This window comes from Phyllobates terribilis, unplaced genomic scaffold (assembly GCF_046119375.1).
Source record: "Phyllobates terribilis strain yellow unplaced genomic scaffold, ASM4611937v1 Scaffold_1114__1_contigs__length_410381, whole genome shotgun sequence".
Taxonomy (NCBI): domain Eukaryota; kingdom Metazoa; phylum Chordata; class Amphibia; order Anura; family Dendrobatidae; genus Phyllobates; species Phyllobates terribilis.
This window is the reverse complement of record NW_027363874.1, coordinates 100,348-124,296: the sequence shown is the minus strand read 5'-3', so window position 1 is coordinate 124,296 and position 23,949 is coordinate 100,348. Positions and strand designations below refer to the sequence as shown.

Below are 23,949 nucleotides of genomic sequence, written 5' to 3'. Positions count from 1 at the left end.
GGTACCCGGAAGCGGTAGCCTTGTCATCCATTCGGGCAGACAAGGTGGCTATCGCCTTACTGAAGATGTTCTCCCGAGTGTGTTTTCCCCAGGAAATGCTCACCGACCGGGGAACCCAGTTCATGTCGCAGCTGATGGAGACCCTCTGTAAGCAAATACAGGTGCAAAATCTGGTGACCAGCCCATACCACCCACAGACCAATGGCCTGTGCGAACTGGCACTCTGAAGCAGATGCTTAAGATGTTGGTTGACTCCTAGGGGCACGACTGGGCGCGGTACCTCCCACACCTGCTCCTTGCCTACCGGGAGGTTCCACGGGCCTCAACGGGGTTCTCCCTTTTGAGCTCCTGTACGACTGGCGTGCGCGGGGCGCCTGGCTCTGGTGAAGGAGGTCTGGGAAGGGGACTTGGCCTCCCCTGGAGTGTCAGTCATTGAATGTCTTACGCTTCCATGACAAAATGCAGGCCTTGGCACAGCTGGTGCACGACAATGACGCGAGCCCAGGCCAACCAGAAGTGATAGTACGACCAAAATGCTTGTGAAAGGACCTACCAGCTCTCCATGTGCTCGCCAGAGGTAGCCTGACCGCCATTAGGTACCGAGATGAGATCCTCAGACCCCTTGTGAGACCTTATGCTGGTGCCCTGGGTGAAACCTAATGCAGGACAATGCCAGACCTCATGTGGCTGGAGTGTCAGCAGTTCCTGCAAGATGAAGGCATTGAAGCTATGGACTGGCCCGCTCATTCCCCAGACCGGAATCAGATTGAGCACATCTGGGACATCATGTCTTGCTCCATCCACCAACGTCACGTTGCACCACAGACTGTCCAGGAGTTGGAGGATGCTTTAGTCCAGGTCTGGGAGGAGATCCCACAGGAGACCATCCGCAACCTCATCAGTAGCATGCCCAGGCGTTGTAGGGAGGTCATACAGGCACGTGGAGGCCACACACAATACTGAGCCTCATTTTGACTTGTTTTAAGGACATTACATCAAAGTTGGATCAGCCTGTAGTGTGTTTTTCCACTTTAATTTTGGGGGTGACTCCATATCCAGGCCTCTATTGGTTAATAAATTTGATTTCCATTGATGAATTTTGTGTGATTTTGTTGTCAGCACATTCAACTTTGTACAGAACTAAGTATTCAATGAGAATATTTCATTCATTCAGATCTAGGAGGTGTTATTTGAGTGTCTCCTTTATTTTTTTGAGCAGTGTAGTATAAATATGCTCCAAGATAATTCTGCAGTATTTCACAGTCAAATCCAATGGTAGTAAAATATAAAAAATAACCTTTATTCAATATTTTAAAAAGATTTTAAGTGTCCAAAATCCGTGACAAATTTCCTAAAATTATCCTAAACATAGGACTATTGTGAATGGTTTTAATTTATCTCACCGGCTAACCATTTATATATATTGTCTTGTTGGGAGGCCAGGGATTAGTCAAAATTCCTAGGGGTATCTCTTTATTTATATTTATAACTCCCTTTTCAATTTGGCCTCTGGCTATTAGAAATCATGCCATCTCATTTCTCCTCATTGTGAGTCTGCAGTCTGATAATGGCATTAATAATATTCATTTTACCATGTCCTGTGCTATTCTCTTCAGAACGGCTTTATAGTGCTGCCGTCATATACCGGTGCGGTGCTTGTTCTCCTGATCTAGGAGCTTTATATTGAGGTAGCCTGGCTAATCATCTCTTGTAGGACTTTCTATAGAAATGCTCAGCCCTACGCGTTTCATCATTCTTATATGAGACTCTCATGGTCATCAGGGGCTCACAGTCTATGATCTTTTTTGGTTTGATAGTACGATAGTTTTGTAATAAACTTATCGGCAGGGTTGCCGGCAGCGTCTGGCGGCTAAACCAGCGTGACTTTATAGGAAAGTTGGTGCCCCCTCTTGTGCGCCCCCCCTTTTGTCATCCAATCGAGTGACTCGGGTGCGTTGCAGGCGTATCATGTTGCGATCATATAATCATGCAGGGACTCGTCTCATTCTTCCAGTAGGATCTTTTTCTCACAGAGATGTCTTGGCTGCACTGCGATCTCACAGTATTAATATGTCTTTTATATCTAGGGAAGGAGACTGGTATATTGCATTGCATCTTACAATGTCGTCTCTACGAGTTTGTTGCGATATGAGTTGTTAATAGTGTTTGTTCGTAGTTTGTCATTTGTTTGGTTTACAGACAGATCTGCCTGTTTCATGTGCTACCTCGTCCCACCTACACTTACATCGATGCAGAACTTCCTTTCATCGTGACAAATACCATCTGGCTATGTCACTGCTTCCGCACCAGCAAACGCTTGCGGACGTCTATTTCCTCAAAGTTCATTTCATTTGATCGTATCAATATGTCCATAATAGAAATTGGGATGACTTTTATTCTGATTGTATCGATGTATCTGACGCGCCCCCTGGGCCATATTCTTTAGGGGGAATATCCGGAGCCGGATCAGATGGGAGTTGTAGTCTTCCGAGTGGCTGTGACCCGGCCCGTGCCCAGGGCGTCAAGCTCAGTGTTATGTGGCAGTCCTACAGATGTTATTAAGAGTTCTTTTGTGTCGACTACGCCACCCGTTGTGATGCGGTCACTGTGGCCGCCGCTGCAGCAGGGTCCGCTGAGGCTGATGGTGGGTGCGCAGCTTGGTGGGATAACCCCCAACGGGAGGGGTATAGCCTCAGAGGGGACAGGCGCAGAGGATGGGGGTTGTGGTGGTGTAGTGCAGACGGCAGTGAAGACAGAGTCGGGTTGTGCAGTTAAGGGTGTTTACTTACTGCAGATGTTGTACTGGTCACTCCAGCTGCTAGTGACCACCCGAGCCGTGCTGCGTCCACCAGGTCCTGGATCCAGCCAACCCCCAAACAAGTCCGGAGCGTGGCCCTGAGCTCTCTTTCTGTCCCGTTCTCTGGCCGTCCCCACCAGTAATCCACCTAGGTCCAGCTCCCTCGGGCCTTCTGTTGGGACACCCTTGGCCCTGGGTTCCCTGACCCTTCATGTGGTGTGCCTTCGGGGTGGATGTGATGGGTGACCGTGGCAGACGCTGCCCACGGTCTCCGGTCTCTGGCTGGGGAATGTTTTTACCCCCACCAGCTTGGGTTCCGGTACCCTGATGCCGACTCTTCACCCGGTGCTTTGAGTTGGGATCTCAGAGTCCTTCTCTTCTGTGCTCTGGGTCTCTCTCTTTTCTCCTCTCTCACTCTGGGTCTTTGTCTTTCTTCTCTCCTCTGCTCCTGACTTGTTCTCTGCAGCTGACTGACTCTCTGCATCTGGTCCTCTGCATCTGACCCTGATCTTAGTTGGTGCCCACCTTATATACACCCTCTATGTGTGAGCTCAGGTGACCAGCACCCAATGAGCTCCTATCTTTACCCAGGCTGCTCCCCCTATCTGCCCCTACACTACATGGGATGTACCACCCCCCTCCCACTCCAGCCAGGAACAGACTCGGTCGTACCTGCACATTTCTAAGTGGGAGTACCGTCGGCCTGTTCCTCGGAAATGGGATGTATGTAGTGCATGCAGCCTACCGAGCTCAGTTCCACACTCCATCCTTACCCGGGAGTGGAATATCACACCTCTGGGTTGAGGTGCAATACTCCTGTAGCAGCCGAATCCTCAGGGTGCTACATATCTGTATTATTAAGTCTTCAGATGAGTATTTTATAATATAAAAACAAAGGAAGAAATTCTGATGAAATTTGTCCTATTGTTATTAAACTTCAATTTGTTTAAGAGGTCATTTTTAGTGTTGAGCGAGCATGCTCGACACTGCTCAGTACTCGCCCGAGCATCTCACTACTCGGGATGTTTGGCGAGCACCGAGCATTTCCGGGTTACTCGGGCGGGAGCTCGGGTCTCCGCCCTGTATGTTTGGCGCTCTTTACAGAGCCAATGAACATGCAGGGATTGACAGCCAGTCACTGTAATGCCGCAGCCATGTTGTTTGTGGGCATTACAGTGATTGGTTGGCCGCACAGCGTCACCTCGAGTATTTAAAACCGGGCGCCGCCATCTTGGACACAGTCGCTCCGGATCAGACAGTGCAGAGACAGCGCTGCTGATTTAGGGAGAGATATAAACTGCGAAATAGTTAGTGTAGGGTCTGTAAAGCCAGCAAAAGCAAACAAACAGTCCTTCTCAGGACTAATATCCATCCCAGATACCAGGCAGGCAGGCTGTATAGGAGACACAGTGGTTATACCAGCAAACGCTGCATTACAGTCCTGTGTGCTCCTGTTGCTGAAATTGCTGGACTTAGCTCCAGGTCTCAGGGGACAGGAAAAATCCTTTTTTTTTTTTTTTTCCCTCCTTCACACTGTACAAATACCCATCTTATTAACCTTTTGTTCCCCCCCCCCCCAAAAAAAAAAGCGTGTCTGATTTTTCAGACACAAATATATCTGTTGAAAATAGTCAGGTGTAGGCTAGAGAAACAGAAGTGTTGTTTTGCACTTCCACGGTTCAAACCTCTGTATTATCCACTTTGGCCCATTTGTATCTAAAAAAAAAACATGGTTTGAGTGTGTCGCTCACTGTTCAGCCGCAATTATATCTATTTAAAAAAGTCTGGTATACCCCAGTAAACAATAACTGTGGTTTTGCCATCCCACGGTAAAAAATCTCTATTATTCAGGTTTTAGTAGTTTTTACGTAAAGAAAAACAGTAATAGTTTCTCCCTGATTGTTCAGATTGTTTAAAAGAGTCGGGTGTAGGCCAGAGAAATAGAACTGTGGTTTTCCTCTTCCACGGATCTAATCTACTTTTTATTACCCTTTTTCCATTGATAGTGTGAGTGTAAGCTATTTTACTTCCTTTACAATGGGCAAGGCGCGTGGCAAGGGACGTGGAACTGGACGTTCTGGTGATGGTTCGTGCAGAGGACGGGGCCGTGGCCAAGGTGAAAACGTGCCACAACCAACGCCACATCTTCTCGCTCCCACTTCTTGACCGAATTATTAATGAAGCACAGAACAACACCAGTATTGAGAACTGATCAGTGTGCACAGGTTATTAATTGGATAGCAGATAATACTTCCAGTTACATGGGCACCACCACCTCCGCTCTGTCTTCCACACGGTCAGCTCTTAGTAGCCGTGAGTCTCGACCGCATACTCCTCCTCACCCTGATGCTCCTTCCTCCCACCATGCTGAGTGTCGTCAGACAGCAATTGATCCCACACTTGGACACTCTGAAGAGCTGTTCACTGGTCCATTTCCATATTTGTGCCCCTCACCTGATACGCTTGTGGTGGAAGAGGAGATCCCATGTAGCGATGCCCAAATATTTGAACAGACACGGCCAGAGGAAGTCGACGCTGCCAATTTGTCACAAGAGGTGGACGATGGCGAGACACAATTGCCAGGAAGTGAGGAGGAGCATCGTGGTGCGCAAGTGGAAGAGGAGGAGGTGGTGGATGATCTAGTAACTGACCCAACGTGGCAGGAGGACATGCAGAGTGAGGCCAGCAGCACACAGGAGGAGGGAGGCAGAGTACCTCAACAGGCAGGAAGAAGCAGTGTGGTGGCCGCAGACAGAAGGCAGGCAACCGTTCCCCGTAACACCAACACGAGGGACGTTGCCAGTACAAGCGGTAGGTCTTCCAGAGTCTGGAATTTTTTTAAAGACTCTGCTGATAGCCCCAAAAAGGTCATATGTTCCACCTGCCATGGCAGCATCAGCAGGGGTGACAAAACTACCAGCCTGACCACCACCAGCATGATCAGGCACATGGCAGCAAAGCACCCGACTTTGTGGGGCGAAACCCAGGGTCCACGACCAGTGTCAGCGGGTGTCACCACTGCTTCTTCTACTGTTGTGTGTGCAAGGCAATCCCTTGTCCATACTGCATGTAAAGATTCCCCCTCCTCTCAGTCTTCACTTGTTATGGCAGTTTCTCAAGAAACAGCATCCACGTCCACGTCCCACCGCACCGTTCAGTTGTCCATATCCCAGACCTTTGAACGAAAGCGGAAATTCGCAGCTAATGCCCCACAGGCCACAGTCCTAAATTCGCACATTTCACGACTGCTTGCGTTGGAAATGCTGCCTTTTAGGCTGGTGGAGACGGAATCCTTCCGCAATCTTATGGCGGTGGCCGTCCCTCGGTACTCGGTCCCCAGCCGACACTATTTTGCCCGGTGTGCCATCCCCGCACTACACAAGCGCGTGTCCCAAAGCATCTGCCGTGCCCTCAACAACGCAGTTACTGGGAGAGTCCACCTGACAACAGACACATGAACAAGTGCTTGTGGCCAGGGACAGTACATCTCTCTGACGGCACACTGGGTAAACATAGTGGAAGCTGGGACCCAGTCGGACCTTGGGACGGAACACATCCTCCCCACACCGAGGATTGCGGGCCCTATGTCAGTCATAGTTGCCCCCATAGTGTATAGCTCCTCCTCCGCCTCCATCTCCTCCTCCATCTCCGCCTCCATCTCCTCCTCCATCTCCATCTCCTCCTCCTGTTCAGCCTCCTCCTCCATCTCCTCCATCTCCATCTCCTCCTCCTGTTCAGCCTCCTCCTCCATCTCCTCCTCCTCCATCTCCTCCTCCTGTTCAGCCTCCTCCTCCATCTCCTCCTCCTGTTCAGCCTCCTCCTCCATCTCCTCCTCCATCTCCTCCTCCTGTTCAGCCTCCTCCTCCATCTCCATCTCCTCCTCCTGTTCAGCCTCCTCCTCCATCTCCGCCTCCTCCTCCTCCTGTTCAGCCTCCATCTCCTCCTCCTGTTCAGCCTCCATCTCCATCTCCTCCTCCTGTTCAGCCTCCATCTCCATCTCCTCCTCCTGTTCAGCCTCCATCTCCATCTCCATCTCCTCCTCCTGTTCAGTCTCCATCTCCATCTCCTTCTCCTGTTCAGCCTCCATCTCCATCTCCATCTCCTCCTTCTGTTCAGCCTCCATCTCCATCTCAGATATCACCACATCAGTTACAAGCTGGAAGCACTGCAGTACTGCCTCCGCCAAGTGGCAACAGGCTGTGCTGAAACTCATAAGCTCAGGTGATAAACCTCACACTGCTTGTGAGTTGTGGACAGCTGTGAAAGAGCAGGCAGATCTGTGGCTGAGACTGCTGAACCTACATCCCGGCATGGTCGTGTGTGACAATGGCCGTAACCTGGTGGCGGCTCTGAGGTGAGATCACACACGTACCATGCCTGGCTCATGTGCTTAACCTCGTGGTTCAGCGGTTTCTTAAATCATACCCCGAGTTGCCAGATCTGCTCGTGAAAGTACGCCACCTGTCAGCTCATTTTCGCAAGTCTGCTACAGCTTCCGCCGCCCTTGCTGTGTTGCAGCAGCGTTTGCAGCTTCCAGCACACCGACTGGTGTGTGATGTCCCCACACGTTGGAACTCTACCCTCCACATGTTGCAAAGGATTTGTGAGCAGAAGAGAGCAGTTGTGGTGTACCAGATACAACAAGGCCGTCGATGTTCAGGTCAGACTCCACACATAAGACCTCAGGAGTGGACCTGGATGTCTGACATATGTACCATCCTGACAAACTTTGAGGAGGCCACCAAGATGGTGAGTGGCGATGACGCCATCATTAGTGTCAGCATCCCACTTGTCTGTCTTTTGCAACGCTCTCTGCAGAGAATTAAAGAGGAGGCATTGCAGCCAGAGTATGATGAGATGGATCAAGAAGCCGTAGTGGGCGATTACACACAGCCCAGCCTCATCTCATCCCAACGTGCATTGGGGGACAGAGGGAGAGGAGGAACAGGAGCTGCTATCAAGCGCTGTAGATGGTAGTACCTGTACAAGTGTTATACCGTTGGTTCAGCGTGGGTGGCCTGAGGACAGGGGGGAGGAGGAGAGCATGGTCCGTCGTCATCTTGGTGAGGACAAGGAAATCTTGCCCATTACCAGTCTAGCACGCATGGCTGACTTTATGTTGCGCTGCCTTAACTGTGACCCTCGCGTTGTCAAAATGTTGGGTGACAGTCATTACTGGTTGGTGACACTTGTAGACCCCCGCTACAAGGAGAACTTTCACTGTCTTATTTCTGAGGTGGAGAGGTCTACAAAAATGGGCCTGTACCAGAAGGCCCTTGCTGCAGAACTGTTAAAAAAAAAAAAAAATTCCCATCTGAACACGCTAGCGGCAGAGGTCACAGTTCGTTGACCAACCAAAGCGTACAAGCGAGAGAGAGGCAACTCCAATCTAGTAGAGGCAGGGGAACACTGTCAATGTTCTGGGACAGTTTTCTCAGACCCTGAGGCGTGGGGTACTCTCACAAGGAGTGGAAAGTTTCAAAAGATGGTGAGGGAGTACCTTGCCGACCGTACCAGCGTCCTTCGTGCCTTTTAATTATTGGGTATCCAAGCTGGACACTTGGAATGAACTCGCTCTGTACGCCTTGGAGGTACTGGCCTGCCCTGCCGCTAGCATGTTATTGGAGCTTGTTTTTAGTGCCGCTGGGGGAATTATAACTGAGCACACTCTCCTGTCAACTAACAATGCTGACAAGCTGACCCTTATCAAAATGAACAAGGGCTAGATTGGGCCAGACTTCTCATCACCACCAAATGACAGCAGAGTAACATAAAGTCAAATCCATGGTGTTATTTCGGGAGGTGTATTCCCATGCACCACTTCACACCCACACATGGGTATACGCTTCCTCATTTCGGCTGTTTTATGTTCTCCTTATCCTCAGCCTCCACCACCACTATACCACCAGGGTGACCGTGGTCCGTGTTGCCATTATTGAAAGTTCCTCCGTCCTTATTTTTGTCAGCTTTTGCTTGGAAGGCATAAGCAAAGACTGTGGGAGACCCACTCCCCAATAATGGGAATACTATTTTTAAGATGCTGTACTGTCTGGCTCTTGTAAGGGGCATTAAAAGCATCTTGTTATACCACTCTAACCTCCACGTCTCTTCTGAGGGGCATTAACAGCGTCTTGTTATACCACTCTGACCTCCACGTCTCTTGTAAGGGGCATTAAAACCGTCTTGTTAAGCTACTGGGACCTCCACGAGTCTTTGAACGGGCTCTGCATTTCCTCCTAATTTTTTGAAGCTTTTGCTTGGAAGGCATAAGCAAATACTATGGGAGACCCACTCCCCAATAATGGGACTTATGTTTGTAATATGCTGTGCTGCATGGCTCTTGTAAGGGGCATTGCAAGTTCCTCATAATTTTTGGAAAGCCTTCCATTCACTGCTTAGGCTAACAGTGTACAGGAGACCCAGTTGGTATAAATGGAAAAAACTGTTTAGTTAAGGCCCTCTGACCTCCATGTCATTTCCAAGGGGCATTGGAGTGCCTCAATTTTTGGTAGGCATTGCACTCACTGTATGCCCTATAACTGTGTAGCCGAACTGCTCCTTTTTGTTACAGAAACATATCCTACAAGACATATCTGGTTCTACAAGACATATCTGGTTGACTGGCCTGATATTTTTGTGAATGGTCCCTGTTCCTCCTGCTCCTTCTCCTTTGCCACTACCTCATCCATCATTTATCACCTGAAGCTTTGTTTTAATGGGAGTCATAGAACTGTGATAGTAGCAGGAAAACATCCAGAAATCCTCGGAGGAGGTAGGATATGCGCCAAAACGCTGACCACCTCAGGCCTAGCCGCTACTACATACATGCGCTTGCATTCCAAGAAAACAAAGCAGATGCTAACTTGTATCATCATCATCATGGTCCTCACCTTGGCACTCTCAACTCCCCTGATGGAGAAGCCAGGGCCCACCAGAGGAGTCTGGTTCTCTGGTGGTCTCGTCCAATGCTGCCCTAAAGCAGGCCGGGCTAAGAAAAGTGTGTGGGGGGAAGTTGACAGGAGAAATAGGGGCGGCTGGGGACCGTTTATGCAAGCAAGCAGTATGGTATTGCAGCCTGGGGGTGGGTGGGTGGCAGGTTGCATACTTGCGCTTGCATTGCAAGGAATGGGAGAGGTACAATTGAACACTGCCCTGGGACAAGGACTTGAACGGGTATAGTTGCAAGTCTGCAACGACAGGTGCAGGGTGGGAGGCATCTTCGCATGTACCATGAACAGGGGTTTGGCATGCACACACTACAGCGGAATAGGCTGGGCTAAGAAAAGTGTGTGGGGGGAAGTTGACAGGAGAAATAGGGGCGGCTGGGGAACGTTTATGGACACCCGGCTGCCCCCAGGCGGCTGGGGACCGTGTGTGGACACCCGGCCGCGGGGCGGCTGGGGACCCAGTGTGGATGCCCGGCTACCTGGCGGCTGGGGACTGAGTATGGATTCCAGGCCGCCAACGCAGCCATGACGTGGTGGCCAGATTTCGCCTCCATATGCCTAAAAGGCCCAATTTCAAGTGAAATCAAGCAAGCAGTATGGTATTGCAGCCTGGGGGTGGGTGGGTGGCAGGCTGCATACTTGCGCTTGCATTGCAAGGAATGGGGGAGGTACAATTGAACAATACCCTGGGACAAGAACTTGCACGGGGATAGTTGCTAGTCTGCATCTTCTGACGCGGCAAGGATCATTTCTGATGGGCACACTTTTAGGCAGTGACCTGGGTGTCAGAGATGCTTCCAGGGGTATTCCCCATGCTGTTCCCATGTATTTTCAGCACTGTATGCATGTGTCACACAGCACATGGTCAGATAAGGTTGTAAAATGTTAAAATGACATTTCCCGGTGAATGCATTTGTCACGGTTGAAAGCAATACAAAAGTGCAAAAACGTCTAAAAAATGCTACTTGTTAACATAGCCCAAGGTGTGGAGGAGTATTTTTTGGGGGGGGTTATTTATTTTACCTTATACACAAGTCTTTACCCTGGAAAGGAAGTTCCTTAACATATTTCACAGTAAAGCAGTTTCAGTTTCATTTTTGAATGTTTTAAAAGACTGCCGTCAGTGCCGCGCCAAAAATGCTCAGGTCTCCCATAGACTAACATTGGGCTCGTTGCTCGGGTCGAGCACCCGAGTATCACGGCGAGCTCGGCCCGAGATTTGAGCACCCGAGCATTTTAGTGCTCGATCAACACTAGCGTGCACGGCTGCTGGTCCTCAAACCGGGTGGACCAATCGAAGCCTGGCGCGCCGTACACCCACTCAGGTGCCGGAGGTGGAGGCTCCGCGAGGGAACCCAGCAGAAGGTTCCTGACTTCAGTGCCCAGGAGTGGAGGTTCCGGGAGGGCAACAAGTGGAAGGTCCTCAGTCAGTGCCCGGGGGTGGAGGTTCCGGGCTGAGCAGCTGCTCCAGGGAGGGCATGGCGGGGTACGGAGAGTGTTGGTGTAGGAAGCCCAGGAGCAGGTCGGCGCTTGCAGCGCCCGGGACAGGGGATTTCTTCCCACCTGCTCCTGTGCTGCACACGGCCTCCTGGTATTCAGCGGGTTCCGCTGGGTTGCCGCTGCTGGCATCCTGTGCTGCTCTACACCGTGCTGCAAACTTCTCCAACAGCTCGCTCCTCCACTTGGTAACTGCTGCTTGCTGGGCCCGGTCCACTTGTTGGCTCAGCTCCAGAATCTCACTCTGGAGGAACTCCGCGTCCTCCGGGGATAACTTACTGGCTTCTCCCTCCAGGGTGAGGGGGGTCGCTTGCCACGGCAGCAGGCCAGAGGCGGAGGCTTGATCCTGACTTCCGTCCATGTTGTCTGCCGGGTGCGGTCTGTCTAGACTGGTTAAGACCACACCCTGTCTCCATTCCTTCTTTCCTCCTCCTCCTCCTCTTTCGGGGGCGGTCCCATGGCAATCTGCTGTCGGTCACTCCTTGTGACGGCCTCCCTGCCTTGACGGACACATCTATGCGGACAGTCACAGTTGCAAGGGGCAGGGTATGCTTTTGGCGCCATTCTGGGACCTGGCCCACGATGGGAGGTTCCATACTGTTGTCTTTGATCACGCACATAATGGCGCCCGTTCTTCTGGGGCGGGCACCACATTCAGTATCATTACACAGTTCTTTAGGCACACTTCACCCACCGATAACGGGTTGGTCACTTATCTTGTTCATGACTCCAGAGCTAACGCGCCCCCTGGCAGCTGGGCCTATGGATGCCGGTATAGGGGATATCACCGTGGCTGGCCCGGTCCGTGACCCAGGGCGGTCAGTAAAAAGGGGAAGATATTGGAGGATCTGGGGAAAGTGTTTGTGACGCCACCTGTGGAATGCAGCCAAAGGGAGCTGCCGCTGCGGAGCAGTCCTCTGGAGCTGATGTTACGGCAGCAGGGATGGTGTGGCTCTCCACAGGTAGAGCTTGCTCCTGGGCAGTGTAAGGCGGTGAAAGTTGCACTGGGCGTTGTAGTGCAGGGAGGGAAAGATGGCGCAGATAAAGAATGGACGGAGGCAGTGTGATGCAGTCATCCGAGTCTTTTCTCACAGTTCTTATGACAGTTCCATTGGTGCACTGTACAGTTGTCAGCCTCCCCACGTCGCGCTGCGTTCACCAGGCAGGGGTTCAGCACTTCCTCAGGTAGATTAGGAGCACCTGACAGAACTCCACTTTCTGTGTTCCTAGCTAGACAGTCTTCACACTGGGTCTGTCTCCCTCCTGCCCTGTGCTTCCCACTCTCAATCCCATTTGGGTGCTCTGAAGCCCCTCCTGTACGTTGGAGTTCCCGGACCTGCTTGTCCCTCACGGGGATTAGAATGAGGCTTCAGCAACTGACTATATAAGCCAGAAGCCTCCCAACTAAGACCTGGAGTTACACGGCTGGACCAGGGGTCCGTCCCCTTCCTGCGGCTTACGATCCCTGTCTTCTGACAGATGCGGGGCATACGGGTGCCGTCCTGCACTCGCCGTACCCCCTAGGATCCCTTCCTTAGATCGGAGCCTACTCCTCTGCTCCCCTCCTGGGCCTCTAGCACTGGGCCCTGCTTGTGGAGCAGAGCTCCTAAAGAGACTCTGATCCCTGACTGTTCTCCACTGACTCCTCTACCGAACTCTCCTGCCACCCTAAAATGGCTCCCCTTTATATACCTACTACTATAGTGCTCCCTTAAACTACTTCCTCCACCCACACCCACTACTGGTTCCCCCTACCTCTGGGTTCCCCCTACTCCAGCCTGGGACAGGGCTCAGCAGTTGCGCTCATGCATGTTGCCCCTCCAGCCGGCCTGGAGCAGTGTAGTGTTGAATGGGGGTGTTGGGGTTCTGGGCAGCACTCCCTCCTTGTTATGTTCTGCTACCAGAGCTAAGGAAAGAGAGGAGATCTGTCCCTACGATAGAACTCAGCTGAATCCCTACGATGTAACAGGGAACCTGATCCTGCGATCAGACCTGCTAAAGTCCTAAGCTAGTCTGTACGGAGACCTATAGATGTGGGGAAGGAATCCCTACAAGTACTAAGGACTGGGAGGAAAATGGGACACCTCCTAACAGAAATAGTAGCAGACAGACGAACAAACAAAATATATAGAACATAGAGGTCCGTAGACCAAGCAAACTAACAGAGTAAGATACAGAGCACAGGCTAGCTAGAAAGTAGTTATACAATGAAGTCCAGCAAAGCCAGAAGGGCGGAGCAGGATAATATAGGCCAACAAGGTCATGTGACCAGCAAAGGAAAAAACCTAAGAGCAAGGTTCTAACAGTACCCCCCCTTCTAAGAGGATCCTCCAGATCCCCTAGGACCAGGCTTATCAGGAAATCTCCTGTGAAACGCTCTGATAAGTCTGGACGCGGAAACATCATCTGACCTCACACAAGAGTTATCCTCGGGTCCGAAACCTTTCCAGGCCACAAGATACTGCAAGCTACCTCTATACCGTCTAGAGTTAAGGATGCGAGAAATTTCATATTCCCCGTCCACCACCACCGGAGGAACAGAGGCAGAGGCGTCACCATCCAACACAACAGCTTTTTTTAACAGAGAGACATGAAATACCGGATTAATTCTCCAGGAGGTAGGAACCTCCAACCTAACAGCAGATTGGTTGACAACCTGGAGCACCTTTAAAGGGCCCTACAAACTTGGGACCCAATTTCTTAGAAGGAATCCTCAACCGCAGATTCCTAGAGGACAACCAGACCATGTCACCAACAGCGAACAAAACCTCCTGTCGTTTCCTATCAAAGTAGTCTTTAGATTTTCTGTTGGCCTCCTGAAGATTACCACGCACATCCGTCCAAACTCTCTCCAAATCACCGGAAAAATTCTCCTCCTCAGGCACGGCAGATCCCAACTTGGAGAACGACCCAAACGACGGATGTCTCCCAGAACAACAAAAAAAAGGCGAACAACCAGCAGAAGAAGATGTATGATTGTTCAGAGCAAATTCAGCAAGTGGCAGAAACTCAGACCACCCCTCTTGATTGTCTGCCACAAAACAACGCAAGAACTGCTCAACATCCTGGTTTTTCCTTTCTGTCTGGCCATTAGATTCAGGATGATATCCGGACGAGAACGACAAATGAACTCCCAACCTGTCACAAAAGGCACGCCAAAAACGAGCCACGAACTGAGGACCCCTATCAGAAACAATGTCAGTAGGAACGCCATGAAGTCTGACAATTTCCTTGACAAAGGCCTTAGCGAGAGTTTTAGCGCAGGGCAGTTTGACGAAGGGAACCAAGTGACACATCTTGCTAAAACGGTCCACGACCACCCAGATGACAGTAAAACCTTCAGAGGGGGGAAGGTCAGTTATAAAGTCCATAGCCAAATGTGTCCAAGGAGCACTGGGAACCTCCAAAGGACAAAGCAACCCCGCAGCAGGAGTATGTGAGGACTTAGATCTAGCACATATAGTACATTGACGCACCCACTTAATGACTTCCTTCTGCCATCCAGGCCACCAAAAACTGCGACCCACCAGTCTCTTGGTCTCAGAGATTCCGGGATGACCTGCCAACCGAGATTCGTGACACTCAACAAACAAATCTCTCCTAAAGGTCCCAGGCACAAACAACCTCCCATGAGGAGTGTTAGATGGGGCATTCTCCTGTGCTTTAAGAATCTCATCTTCCAAAACGGAGTCCAAAGCAGCTATCACAACACCTTTTTGTAAAATGTTCTCCTCTTTCTCAGCACCGACTATGGGAGAAAAACTGCGAGACAAGGCATCCGCCTTAACATTTAGTACCAGGGAAGTAAGTAACGGAGAAATTAAACCGCGAGAAAAACAGTGCCCACCTAGCCTGACGGGCATTCAGGCGCTTGGCAGCATCAAGATATATCAGATTTTTATGATCCGTAAGAACCTGAACGGGAAATTCCGCACCTTCCAAGAAGTGGCGCCAGTGTTCAAATGCGAGTTTAATAGCCAATAATTCCCGATTACCAATATCGTAATTCAGTTCAGTCTCCGAAAATTTTTTTGAAAAAAAGGCACAGGGATGTAATCCATCCCCGTTATCCTGAGACAATACTGCGCCAACCCCCACAGAGGAAGCATCAACCTCAACCAAAAACTGCTTAGTCACATCAGGCTGCATAAGGATGGGAGCAGAGGTGAACCTCTCCTTGAGATACACAAAAGCTTCAATGGCCTCAGAAGACCACTGAACCGCATCAGCACCTTTCCTGGTGAGATCGGTCAGAGGTTTGACAATACTAGAAAAATTTTTTTTATGAATTTTCTGTAATAATTGGCGAAACCCAAAAACCTCTGTATCGATTTCAAACCAATAGGCCTAGGCCATTCCTGTACAGCTTGAACTTTAACCGGGTCCATCTCAAAACCTTCGCTGGAGATAATGTAACCCAAAAAACTGATTCTCTGTACAGCGAACTCGCATTTCTCCAGCTTAGCAAAAAGCGAATTGTCCATTAATAACTGTAATACCTCACGTACGCTCCGCCAATGAGACTCCAGATCCGGCGAATAAATCAAAATGTCATCCAAATACACAACCACATTTTTGCCGATCAAAGGTCTAAGGATGTCATTAATAAGATTCTGAAAAAATGCAGGAGCATTAGTAAGACCAAAAGGCATAACCAGGTTCTCAAAATGACCCACAGGAGTGTTAAAAGCAGTCTTCCATTCATCACCCTCCTTCATGCGCAACAGATTGTATGCCCCCTTAAGGTCAATTTTAGAGAACCACTTGGCCCCCATTAACTGGTTAAACAGATCAGGAATCAATGGCAGTGGGTAAGGATTGCGTACAGTAATTTTGTTAATCTCACGAAAATCCAGACAAGGACGTAAACCGCCGTCCTTTTTTTTTACAAAAAAAAATCCAACCGCCACAGGAGACTTAGAGGGCCTAATGTGACCGGCGGCCAAACTTGTCTGTATGTATTCCTCCAAAGCCTTCCTCTCAGGAATAGTAAGGTTAAATAAACGACTTTTAGGAAGAGTCGCTCCAGGGACAAATTCAATAGAACAATCATAGTCTCTATGGGGAGGCAAAACCTGCGATTCCTTCTCAGAAAAAACTCTCCAAAAATCCTGAATAGGAACAGGCAATTCTCCCCTATCCAAAGCTGCAATACGCCCGTTACAACACTTGTCATAACATTTATGGCTCCAGGATTTAATTTCACTGGTAGACCAATCCAGTACAGGATTGTGAAATTTTAACCAGGGCAATCCCAATATTACTGGAGAAGGCAAGTTATTCAAAACTACCAAATCCAATTTCTCATGGTGAACACCATTAATAGTGAGAGGAAATTCACAGACCTTGAGAGTAATATTCTTCAAAGGGGAACCATCCACAGAAACCACAGCAATGGGGGATGATAAAGGTTCGGGTTTTAAATGGAGTCTTTCCAAGAATCCCCCATCAATTACATTCAGAGTAGACCCACAATCAACAAACACCCGAAATTCCATTAATTTTTCCTGAGCAATCGTGGAAGCAGCTAAAAATACACCCTTGGAATTTAAACAGGCAATACGGGCATGACTGACCATTTTTTTTTCTTTCTTCATACGAAGCTCACAGCCTTTAATCAAATGACCAGATTTTCCGCAATAGAAACACAAGCCTTCAGAAAATCGACGGTCTTTTTCTTGAGAGCGAGGTGCCACCGATCCAATCTCCATCGGTTCACCACTGTTAGTACACACATTCTCATAACCAGAAACTGACATAGCAGAGGATTTGCTCTCATTAACCCTTGCACGCAGTCTCCTATCCACCCGTATAGCTAATTGCATAGCCTGTTGCAAATCTTCAGGTGTAGGATAAGCAATTAGCAGGTCTTTAACCCTTTCATTGAGCCCAGCAAGAAATAGACTTTTCAGAGCAGAATCGTTCCACCCTGTTTGAGTAGACCATCGACGGAAATGAGTACAATATTTTTCCACATTACCTGATCCCTGTTTCAAACGTCTCAACTCAGTCTCAGCTGATGCGACACGGTCAGGATCATCATATAATAGTCCCAAAGCAGAAAAAAAACTATCCACTGATCTGAAGCATGTATCACTAGGTTGCAAAGAAAAGGCCCACTCCTGAGGCTCTTTGCGCAAAAGTGACATTATGAACCCTATGCGCTGGGATTCATCCCCAGAGGACTTGGGTCTCAAACGAAAATACAATAAGCAAGCATTTTTAAATGAAAAAAATTCTCGGTGTTCACCAAAAAATAAATCCAGCAAACATACCTTAGGCTCCAAGAAATGTGCTCCAGGACAGTTACTCACGTGCTGACGGAGCTCGGCCACCTCCAGAGAGAGTCCCTGCAGGTGTTTAGCCAAATCCTGAACCGACACCATGATGGAACAGAAAAATCTTTCCTTAGAGAATTTGCAGGCTGGACTTACTGTTATGTTCTGCTACCAGAGCTAAGGAAAGAGAGGAGATCTGTCCCTACGATAGAACTCAGCTGAATCCCTACGATGTAACAGGGAACCTGATCCTGCGATCAGACCTGCTAAAGTCCTAAGCTAGTCTGTACGGAGACCTATAGATGTGGGGAAGGAATCCCTACAAGTACTAAGGACTGGGAGGAAAATGGCACACCTCCTAACAGAAATAGTAGCAGACAGACGAACAAACAAAATATATAGAACATAGAGGTCCGTAGACCAAGCAAACTAACAGAGTTAGATACAGAGCACAGGCTAGCTAGAAAGTAGTTATACAATGAAGTCCAGCAAAGCCAGAAGGGCGGAGCAGGATAATATAGGCCAACAAGGTCATGTGACCAGCAAAGGAAAAAACCTAAGAGCAAGGTTCTAACACTCCTCACCTGAGAGAAGGAGACTCCACACCTCTGGGTGAGGTGCACTATCTCTGTGGTGACTGAACCATCAGGGGCACCACAATTACAAGTCCCATTGTTTTCTGTTTGATTAAAGTGGGCTAATATCTGGCTAATCTAGCTGCCCTAACAAATGTTCAGTTCAAATACCCGCTCCTTGTTCTCTAGGCACAAATTGCTTAGAGGCAGGCGATTACCCTCCTCCCCACAGAACACATGAGAACTCATCTGTATGTTGGGAGAGATGGCTGCTAGCCAAATAGTGTATGGCCAGGCCACAGCTATGCCACAAGGACTTGGCTGACTCCTTTTCAGTAGAGAGGAGCGGTGTTCGACTCGAACTGTTCGCCAATCTCAACTTCGAGCTGTTTTGGGCGGTGTTCGAGCCGTTCGGCGAACACGAACAATTTGAGAAAAATTCGGCTGTTCGAGGTTATGTTCGATAACTGTTCGTGCACCAAAATCATAACTGGATTTTTTCTCAGTAATGCTGAAAATTAATGTTAATACGCAGTTTGAGTGTACAGTGGGGTGGGGGGAGGGGCAGGGGATGGATCTCTGCATAAATAATGAAGATCTCCATTTTTTTTTCTCTTTCCCGCATTTACAGTAGGGAGGTGCAATCTGTCAGCCTATCAGCAGCGCACACACGGAGCGAACTGCTTTTTTTCACACAAGCAAGGGCATGTGTCATTGGCAGTGTATGTCACATGTCCTTGCCCTATAAGACCCAGCCATTTTCCCCGTCACCACCATTTTCTCACTGCTGCAGCTGCGTGTTAGACGGCACTGCTGTTGCTGTGTGCGCTATACTTTGTGTTAATTTCAAGCCAATTTTCGCACAAATCTACAGATAGCTTGTGAGTAGGGAATAGTTGTGATTGCAGTCCTTTTGAGGACTAGGTTACATCAGTTCCTATCACTTTTTGCCAGGCAGGTCTGTACTAGTGCTGTGCAAGTTTTTTTCACAGCATTTGGCTAAATCTAGCAAAGCAAATCCTTTTTGGCCTCTTGCAGTGTGTGTTAGTCAGTGGAGTAGCCTATCTGTGTTGCAAGCTACACCACCTGTGTATAGAATGCAAATTTTTTTACTGCACTTAGTGAAGGAAAACCTTTTGGGCATAGCATCATTCTATTAGTCCATCTATACTTACCTACACCAGGTTGGAAATTCAAAATAATTTTTATCTGCATCTAGCTCTGAAAAAAATGTTTGGCTTCGGCTTGTAGCAGTGTGTGGGACTTGTTCTATTAGTCCATCTATACTAACCTCCACCAGGTTGCAAATTCAAAATAATTTTTTTCTGCATCTAACCCAGTCAATACTTTTGGGCTAATACCACAGTTTGGCCACTCAGCTCTGCTCGGTTCCCATTCATTGTTTTTTGTGCAAACAACTCCAGAGTTGTCAATTAGTTCAGAGGTCCCCAACCGCCGGTCCGCGGACCAGGACCGGGCCGTTGGGGTTTTTCAGCCGGTCCGCGGGGAGAGGGGGCCCCTCCAGCCTCCAGCAGGGCCGCCATCAGGGCATGACTGCCCTGACTCCAGTATGGGGCCCGGCCGGTAGGAGCCCCCTCGGAGCCCCCCTCTTGTGCTTTTCTCTTGCTTATGGCGGTCTCTGTGAGCTTCTCAGCGACATTCAGCCAGCCAGGTATCCTGCCTGCAGTAGATGGAATGTGGCAATGGAACGCTGGCTGCGCGTGTCATAATAGGCTCTGAGCCTTTATATACCTGCGCACAGCAGCAGCCACCTTCAGTCTGCTGCTGGACAGCCAGCAGCAGCAGGAGAGGTAAGTAATCAGCAGCCCTCCTGTTAAGGGTAGACAGCTGCTCGTTCCACCCCACCCCCCGCCTTAATTGGTTCTCCTCCCTTCCAACGGTGTTGAGGCGGGTGGGAACAGCAGGGGGTGAGGGTGCTGTGTTTAAAGAGGTGGAGTTATGCAGATCTAAAACGCGTGGATTGCAGCAGCAGCAAGCCTAAAAGTGCAGGCATGTAAGGGATCTAGAGGTTGACAACATGTCTTCTTAACGGGAGTCCAGGAGCTCATCTCCACAAATGGACTCTTCAGGATCCTTGGGTGGCTCCGTAGTTCGAAACCAATTCTGGTTATCGCTTCTCGGCCTTTTGGCTAAGATCAAGTGTAGTATCTTTCGAAAAGGCGGTTTTGGATGTTGGCCGCCCTAGTAGATTGATACATTATGCACACTGGGGTTTAGGCGCTTGTTAGTACCCCAGGTGGCTAATATAGTCATCTGGTGGAAAGCATGGCCCCCCAGGATCGACGCCATTGGGCCGGGGAAGATCGAAAGCCCGAAGTGTGAAGTGCCCCAGGAGTGGTGACCCTGGGGTGCCTTAACTCACTGGGATTGGGAACCCCACTTGAGTTTATGGCACATTTGCACAAGCACTTCAAATTTTCTTTCTTCGCACACACCCTTATTCCGGGCCTTCTGGCCTTAGGATGGGGAATTTTTCAATTCCCGGTCGAAGGTCCGGGCAGTATTATACTGTGAAACCTTCACTATTTATTTAATTTCTTTGTCACTGTGTGTCCACTTATTCACGTGTGTCACGTCCTACTAGGATTTTGTCGGGATGCGGTTCCCTTACGGGTTCCTCTCTTGGCAGGTCTAGGGGGGGAGTGTGTGGCCATCAGGTTCCGCTCCCCCCTGAACCCCCCTGGCTCTCCTCTTTCGGGAGGAGAGTGTTGTTGGCTCCCCTCTTCCGGGAGGGGAGCACAGTCTTTGGCTCCCAGTGCCTTGCTCGGGTGAGAACTCGGGCAGGTGCTGGGGGTAAGATTGGGTCGCCTCTGGCTTCGGCTGGAGGTGGCTTTTTGTCCCTGTTCCTCGCTGTGGCCTTTTGGCTCGGAGGGACGGGGAATGGTTTGGGGGACCCTTCTCCTTTTGGAGAGGGTTTCAATTAGACCAGCATCCTAGTGCACTTTTTTTGTGGCACTTGTCACTTTTTTAAGCGCACTCGGGTTTTGTACACGAATTCGGGCTTTCGAAGAAAAAAAAAAACAAAAATCTGTTCTTATCAGTTTAATATCTGATACGTCCCCTATCTGGGGACCATATATTAAATGGATTTTTAGAACAGGGAGATGGAAAAAGAGCTTGCTCTGTCCACTCCACGCATTGACCTGGTATTGCAGTATCTCCAGGACCGGTGCACCCCTTCTTTAATGCAGTTTCTAAAATCAGAAAGTATTGAATTCAATGTTTTTTGTTCATTTTGCTTGTTTGTCGGATTTTGGGATGGACTCTTTGGCTTTGCTTTTCTTCTCCTCATTGGATTTTTCATGTTCAAAGTTGCAGAAGCCAGATGACAAGCTCATTTTGGTTCAACTTCAGCAACTGTGCATTGCATTGCCATGTAATGTAATGCAATGCTATCTTTCTAGCTCTCCCTCTTTACTTCCTTTTGGATAAACAGACATATTAGGCAAGCATTTTGGAGCTTTCACCTAAATAACTACAGGTGGTGAGATAAGCTGCACAATATAATTGACCTTTCAGTATATTGTTGCACACACACCATCTATTTAGCAAATGCCCTTGTTATCAACAGCAGCCTTTTAAACTCACCTGAGCTAACAGGTATGTGCGCTGGTTACTCTGCTGCGCTTAAAATTTCTTTTTTGGTTTGCTACAATGCCTTTTCTGAAACGTTGTCTCCCTCTGCTGGAACACTGACTTCTTTCAATTAATGCCTGCAGACTATAAAAGAGAACCCAACCCAAAAAGTTTGGTTGATTAGTCTGTGGCATTCTGTTAAACTGTTGCTTATGGCGGTCTCTGTGAGCTTCTCAGCGACATTCAGCCAGCCAGGTATCCTGCCTGCAGTAGATGGAATGTGGCAATGGAACGCTGGCTGCGCGTGTCATAATAGGCTCTGAGCCTTTATATACCTGCGCACAGCAGCAGCCACCTTCAGTCTGCTGCTGGACAGCCAGCAGCAGCAGGAGAGGTAAGTAATCAGCAGCCCTTCTGCTAAGGGTAGACAGCTGCTCGTTCCACCCCACCCCCCGCCTTAATTGGTTCTCCTCCCTTCCAACGGTGTTGAGGCGGGTGGGAACAGCAGGGGGTGAGGGTGCTGTGTTTAAAGAGGTGGAGTTATGCAGATCTAAAACGCGTGGATTGCAGCAGCAGCAAGCCGAAAAGTGCAGGCATGTAAGGGATCTAGAGGTTGACAACATGTCTTCTTAACGGGAGTCCAGGAGCTCATCTCCACAAATGGACTCTTCAGGATCCTTGGGTGGCTCCGTAGTTCGAAACCAATTCTGGTTATCGCTTCTCGGCCTTTTGGCTAAGATCAAGTGTAGTATCTGTTCTTATCAGTTTAATATCTGATACGTCCCGTATCTGGGGACCATATATTAAATGGATTTTTAGAACAGGGAGATGGAAAAAGAGCTTGCTCTGTCCACTCCACGCATTGACCTGGTATTGCAGTATCTCCAGGACCGGTGCACCCCTTCTTTAATGCAGTTTCTAAAATCAGAAAGTATTGAATTCAATGTTTTTTGTTCATTTTGCTTGTTTGTCGGATTTTGGGATGGACTCTTTGGCTTTGCTTTTCTTCTCCTCATTGGATTTTTCATGTTCAAAGTTGCAGAAGCCAGATGACAAGCTCATTTTGGTTCAACTTCAGCAACTGTGCATTGCATTGCCATGTAATGTAACGCAATGCTATCTTTCTAGCTCTCCCTCTTTACTTCCTTTTGGATAAACAGACATATTAGGCAAGCATTTTGGAGCTTTCACCTAAATAACTACAGGTGGTGAGATAAGCTGCACAATATAATTGACCTTTCAGTATATTGTTGCACACACACCATCTATTTAGCAAATGCCCTTGTTATCAACAGCAGCCTTTTAAACTCACCTGAGCTAACAGGTATGTGCGCTGGTTACTCTGCTGCGCTTAAAATTTCTTTTTTGGTTTGCTACAATGCCTTTTCTGAAACGTTGTCTCCCTCTGCTGGAACACTGACTTCTTTCAATTAATGCCTGCAGACTATAAAAGAGAACCCAACCCAAAAAGTTTGGTTGATTAGTCTGTGGCATTCTGTTAAACTGTTGCTTATGGCGGTCTCTGTGAGCTTCTCAGCGACATTCAGCCAGCCAGGTATCCTGCCTGCAGTAGATGGAATGTGGCAATGGAACGCTGGCTGCGCGTGTCATAATAGGCTCTGAGCCTTTATATACCTGCGCACAGCAGCAGCCACCTTCAGTCTGCTGCTGGACAGCCAGCAGCAGCAGGAGAGGTAAGTAATCAGCAGCCCTCCTGCTAAGGGTAGACAGCTGCTCGTTCCACCCCACCCCCCGCCTTAATTGGTTCTCCTCCCTTCCAACGGTGTTGAGGCGGGTGGGAACAGCAGGGGGTGAGGGTGCTGTGTTTAAAGAGGTGGAGTTATGCAGATCTAAAACGCGTGGATTGCAGCAGCAGCAAGCCGAAAAGTGCAGGCATGTAAGGGATCTAGAGGTTGACAACATGTCTTCTTAACGGGAGTCCAGGAGCTCATCTCCACAAATGGACTCTTCAGGATCCTTGGGTGGCTCCGTAGTTCGAAACCAATTCTGGTTATCGCTTCTCGGCCTTTTGGCTGCGATCGTATGACTGTACCTTGATTGGTGCGAGTCTCCTGGAGGAATCCGGACCCTTTTGTGGAGGATTTTCTGCTTTTTCCTGTGGTATTCCATACCGACAGAATCCAAGATGTCTTTTGTGAAGAACACCATCCGTTTGTCCGTGGATCCATCTGACCAGAACAAGAACAACGTGGTTTTCATTGTCCAAGACATCGTTGAAGGCAAAGCTGGAGCAAGAC

General features: G+C 49.0%; 2 non-coding genes and 1 pseudogene across 2 annotated transcripts; all 3 read left to right on the top strand.

Moving 5' to 3' along the window:
• The first annotated feature begins 20,224 nt into the window (after positions 1-20,224).
• Positions 20,225-20,316, top strand: LOC141243042 (U2 spliceosomal RNA; annotated as a pseudogene).
• A 794-nt stretch (positions 20,317-21,110) lies between these two features.
• LOC141243092 (U2 spliceosomal RNA) lies at positions 21,111-21,295 on the top strand. The gene has a single exon (XR_012307412.1). It is a non-coding gene; the product is annotated as a U2 spliceosomal RNA (small nuclear RNA).
• A 1,109-nt stretch (positions 21,296-22,404) lies between these two features.
• On the top strand, positions 22,405-22,595 carry LOC141243081 (U2 spliceosomal RNA). The gene has a single exon (XR_012307403.1). It is a non-coding gene; the product is annotated as a U2 spliceosomal RNA (small nuclear RNA).
• Positions 22,596-23,949: the final 1,354 nt, after the last annotated feature.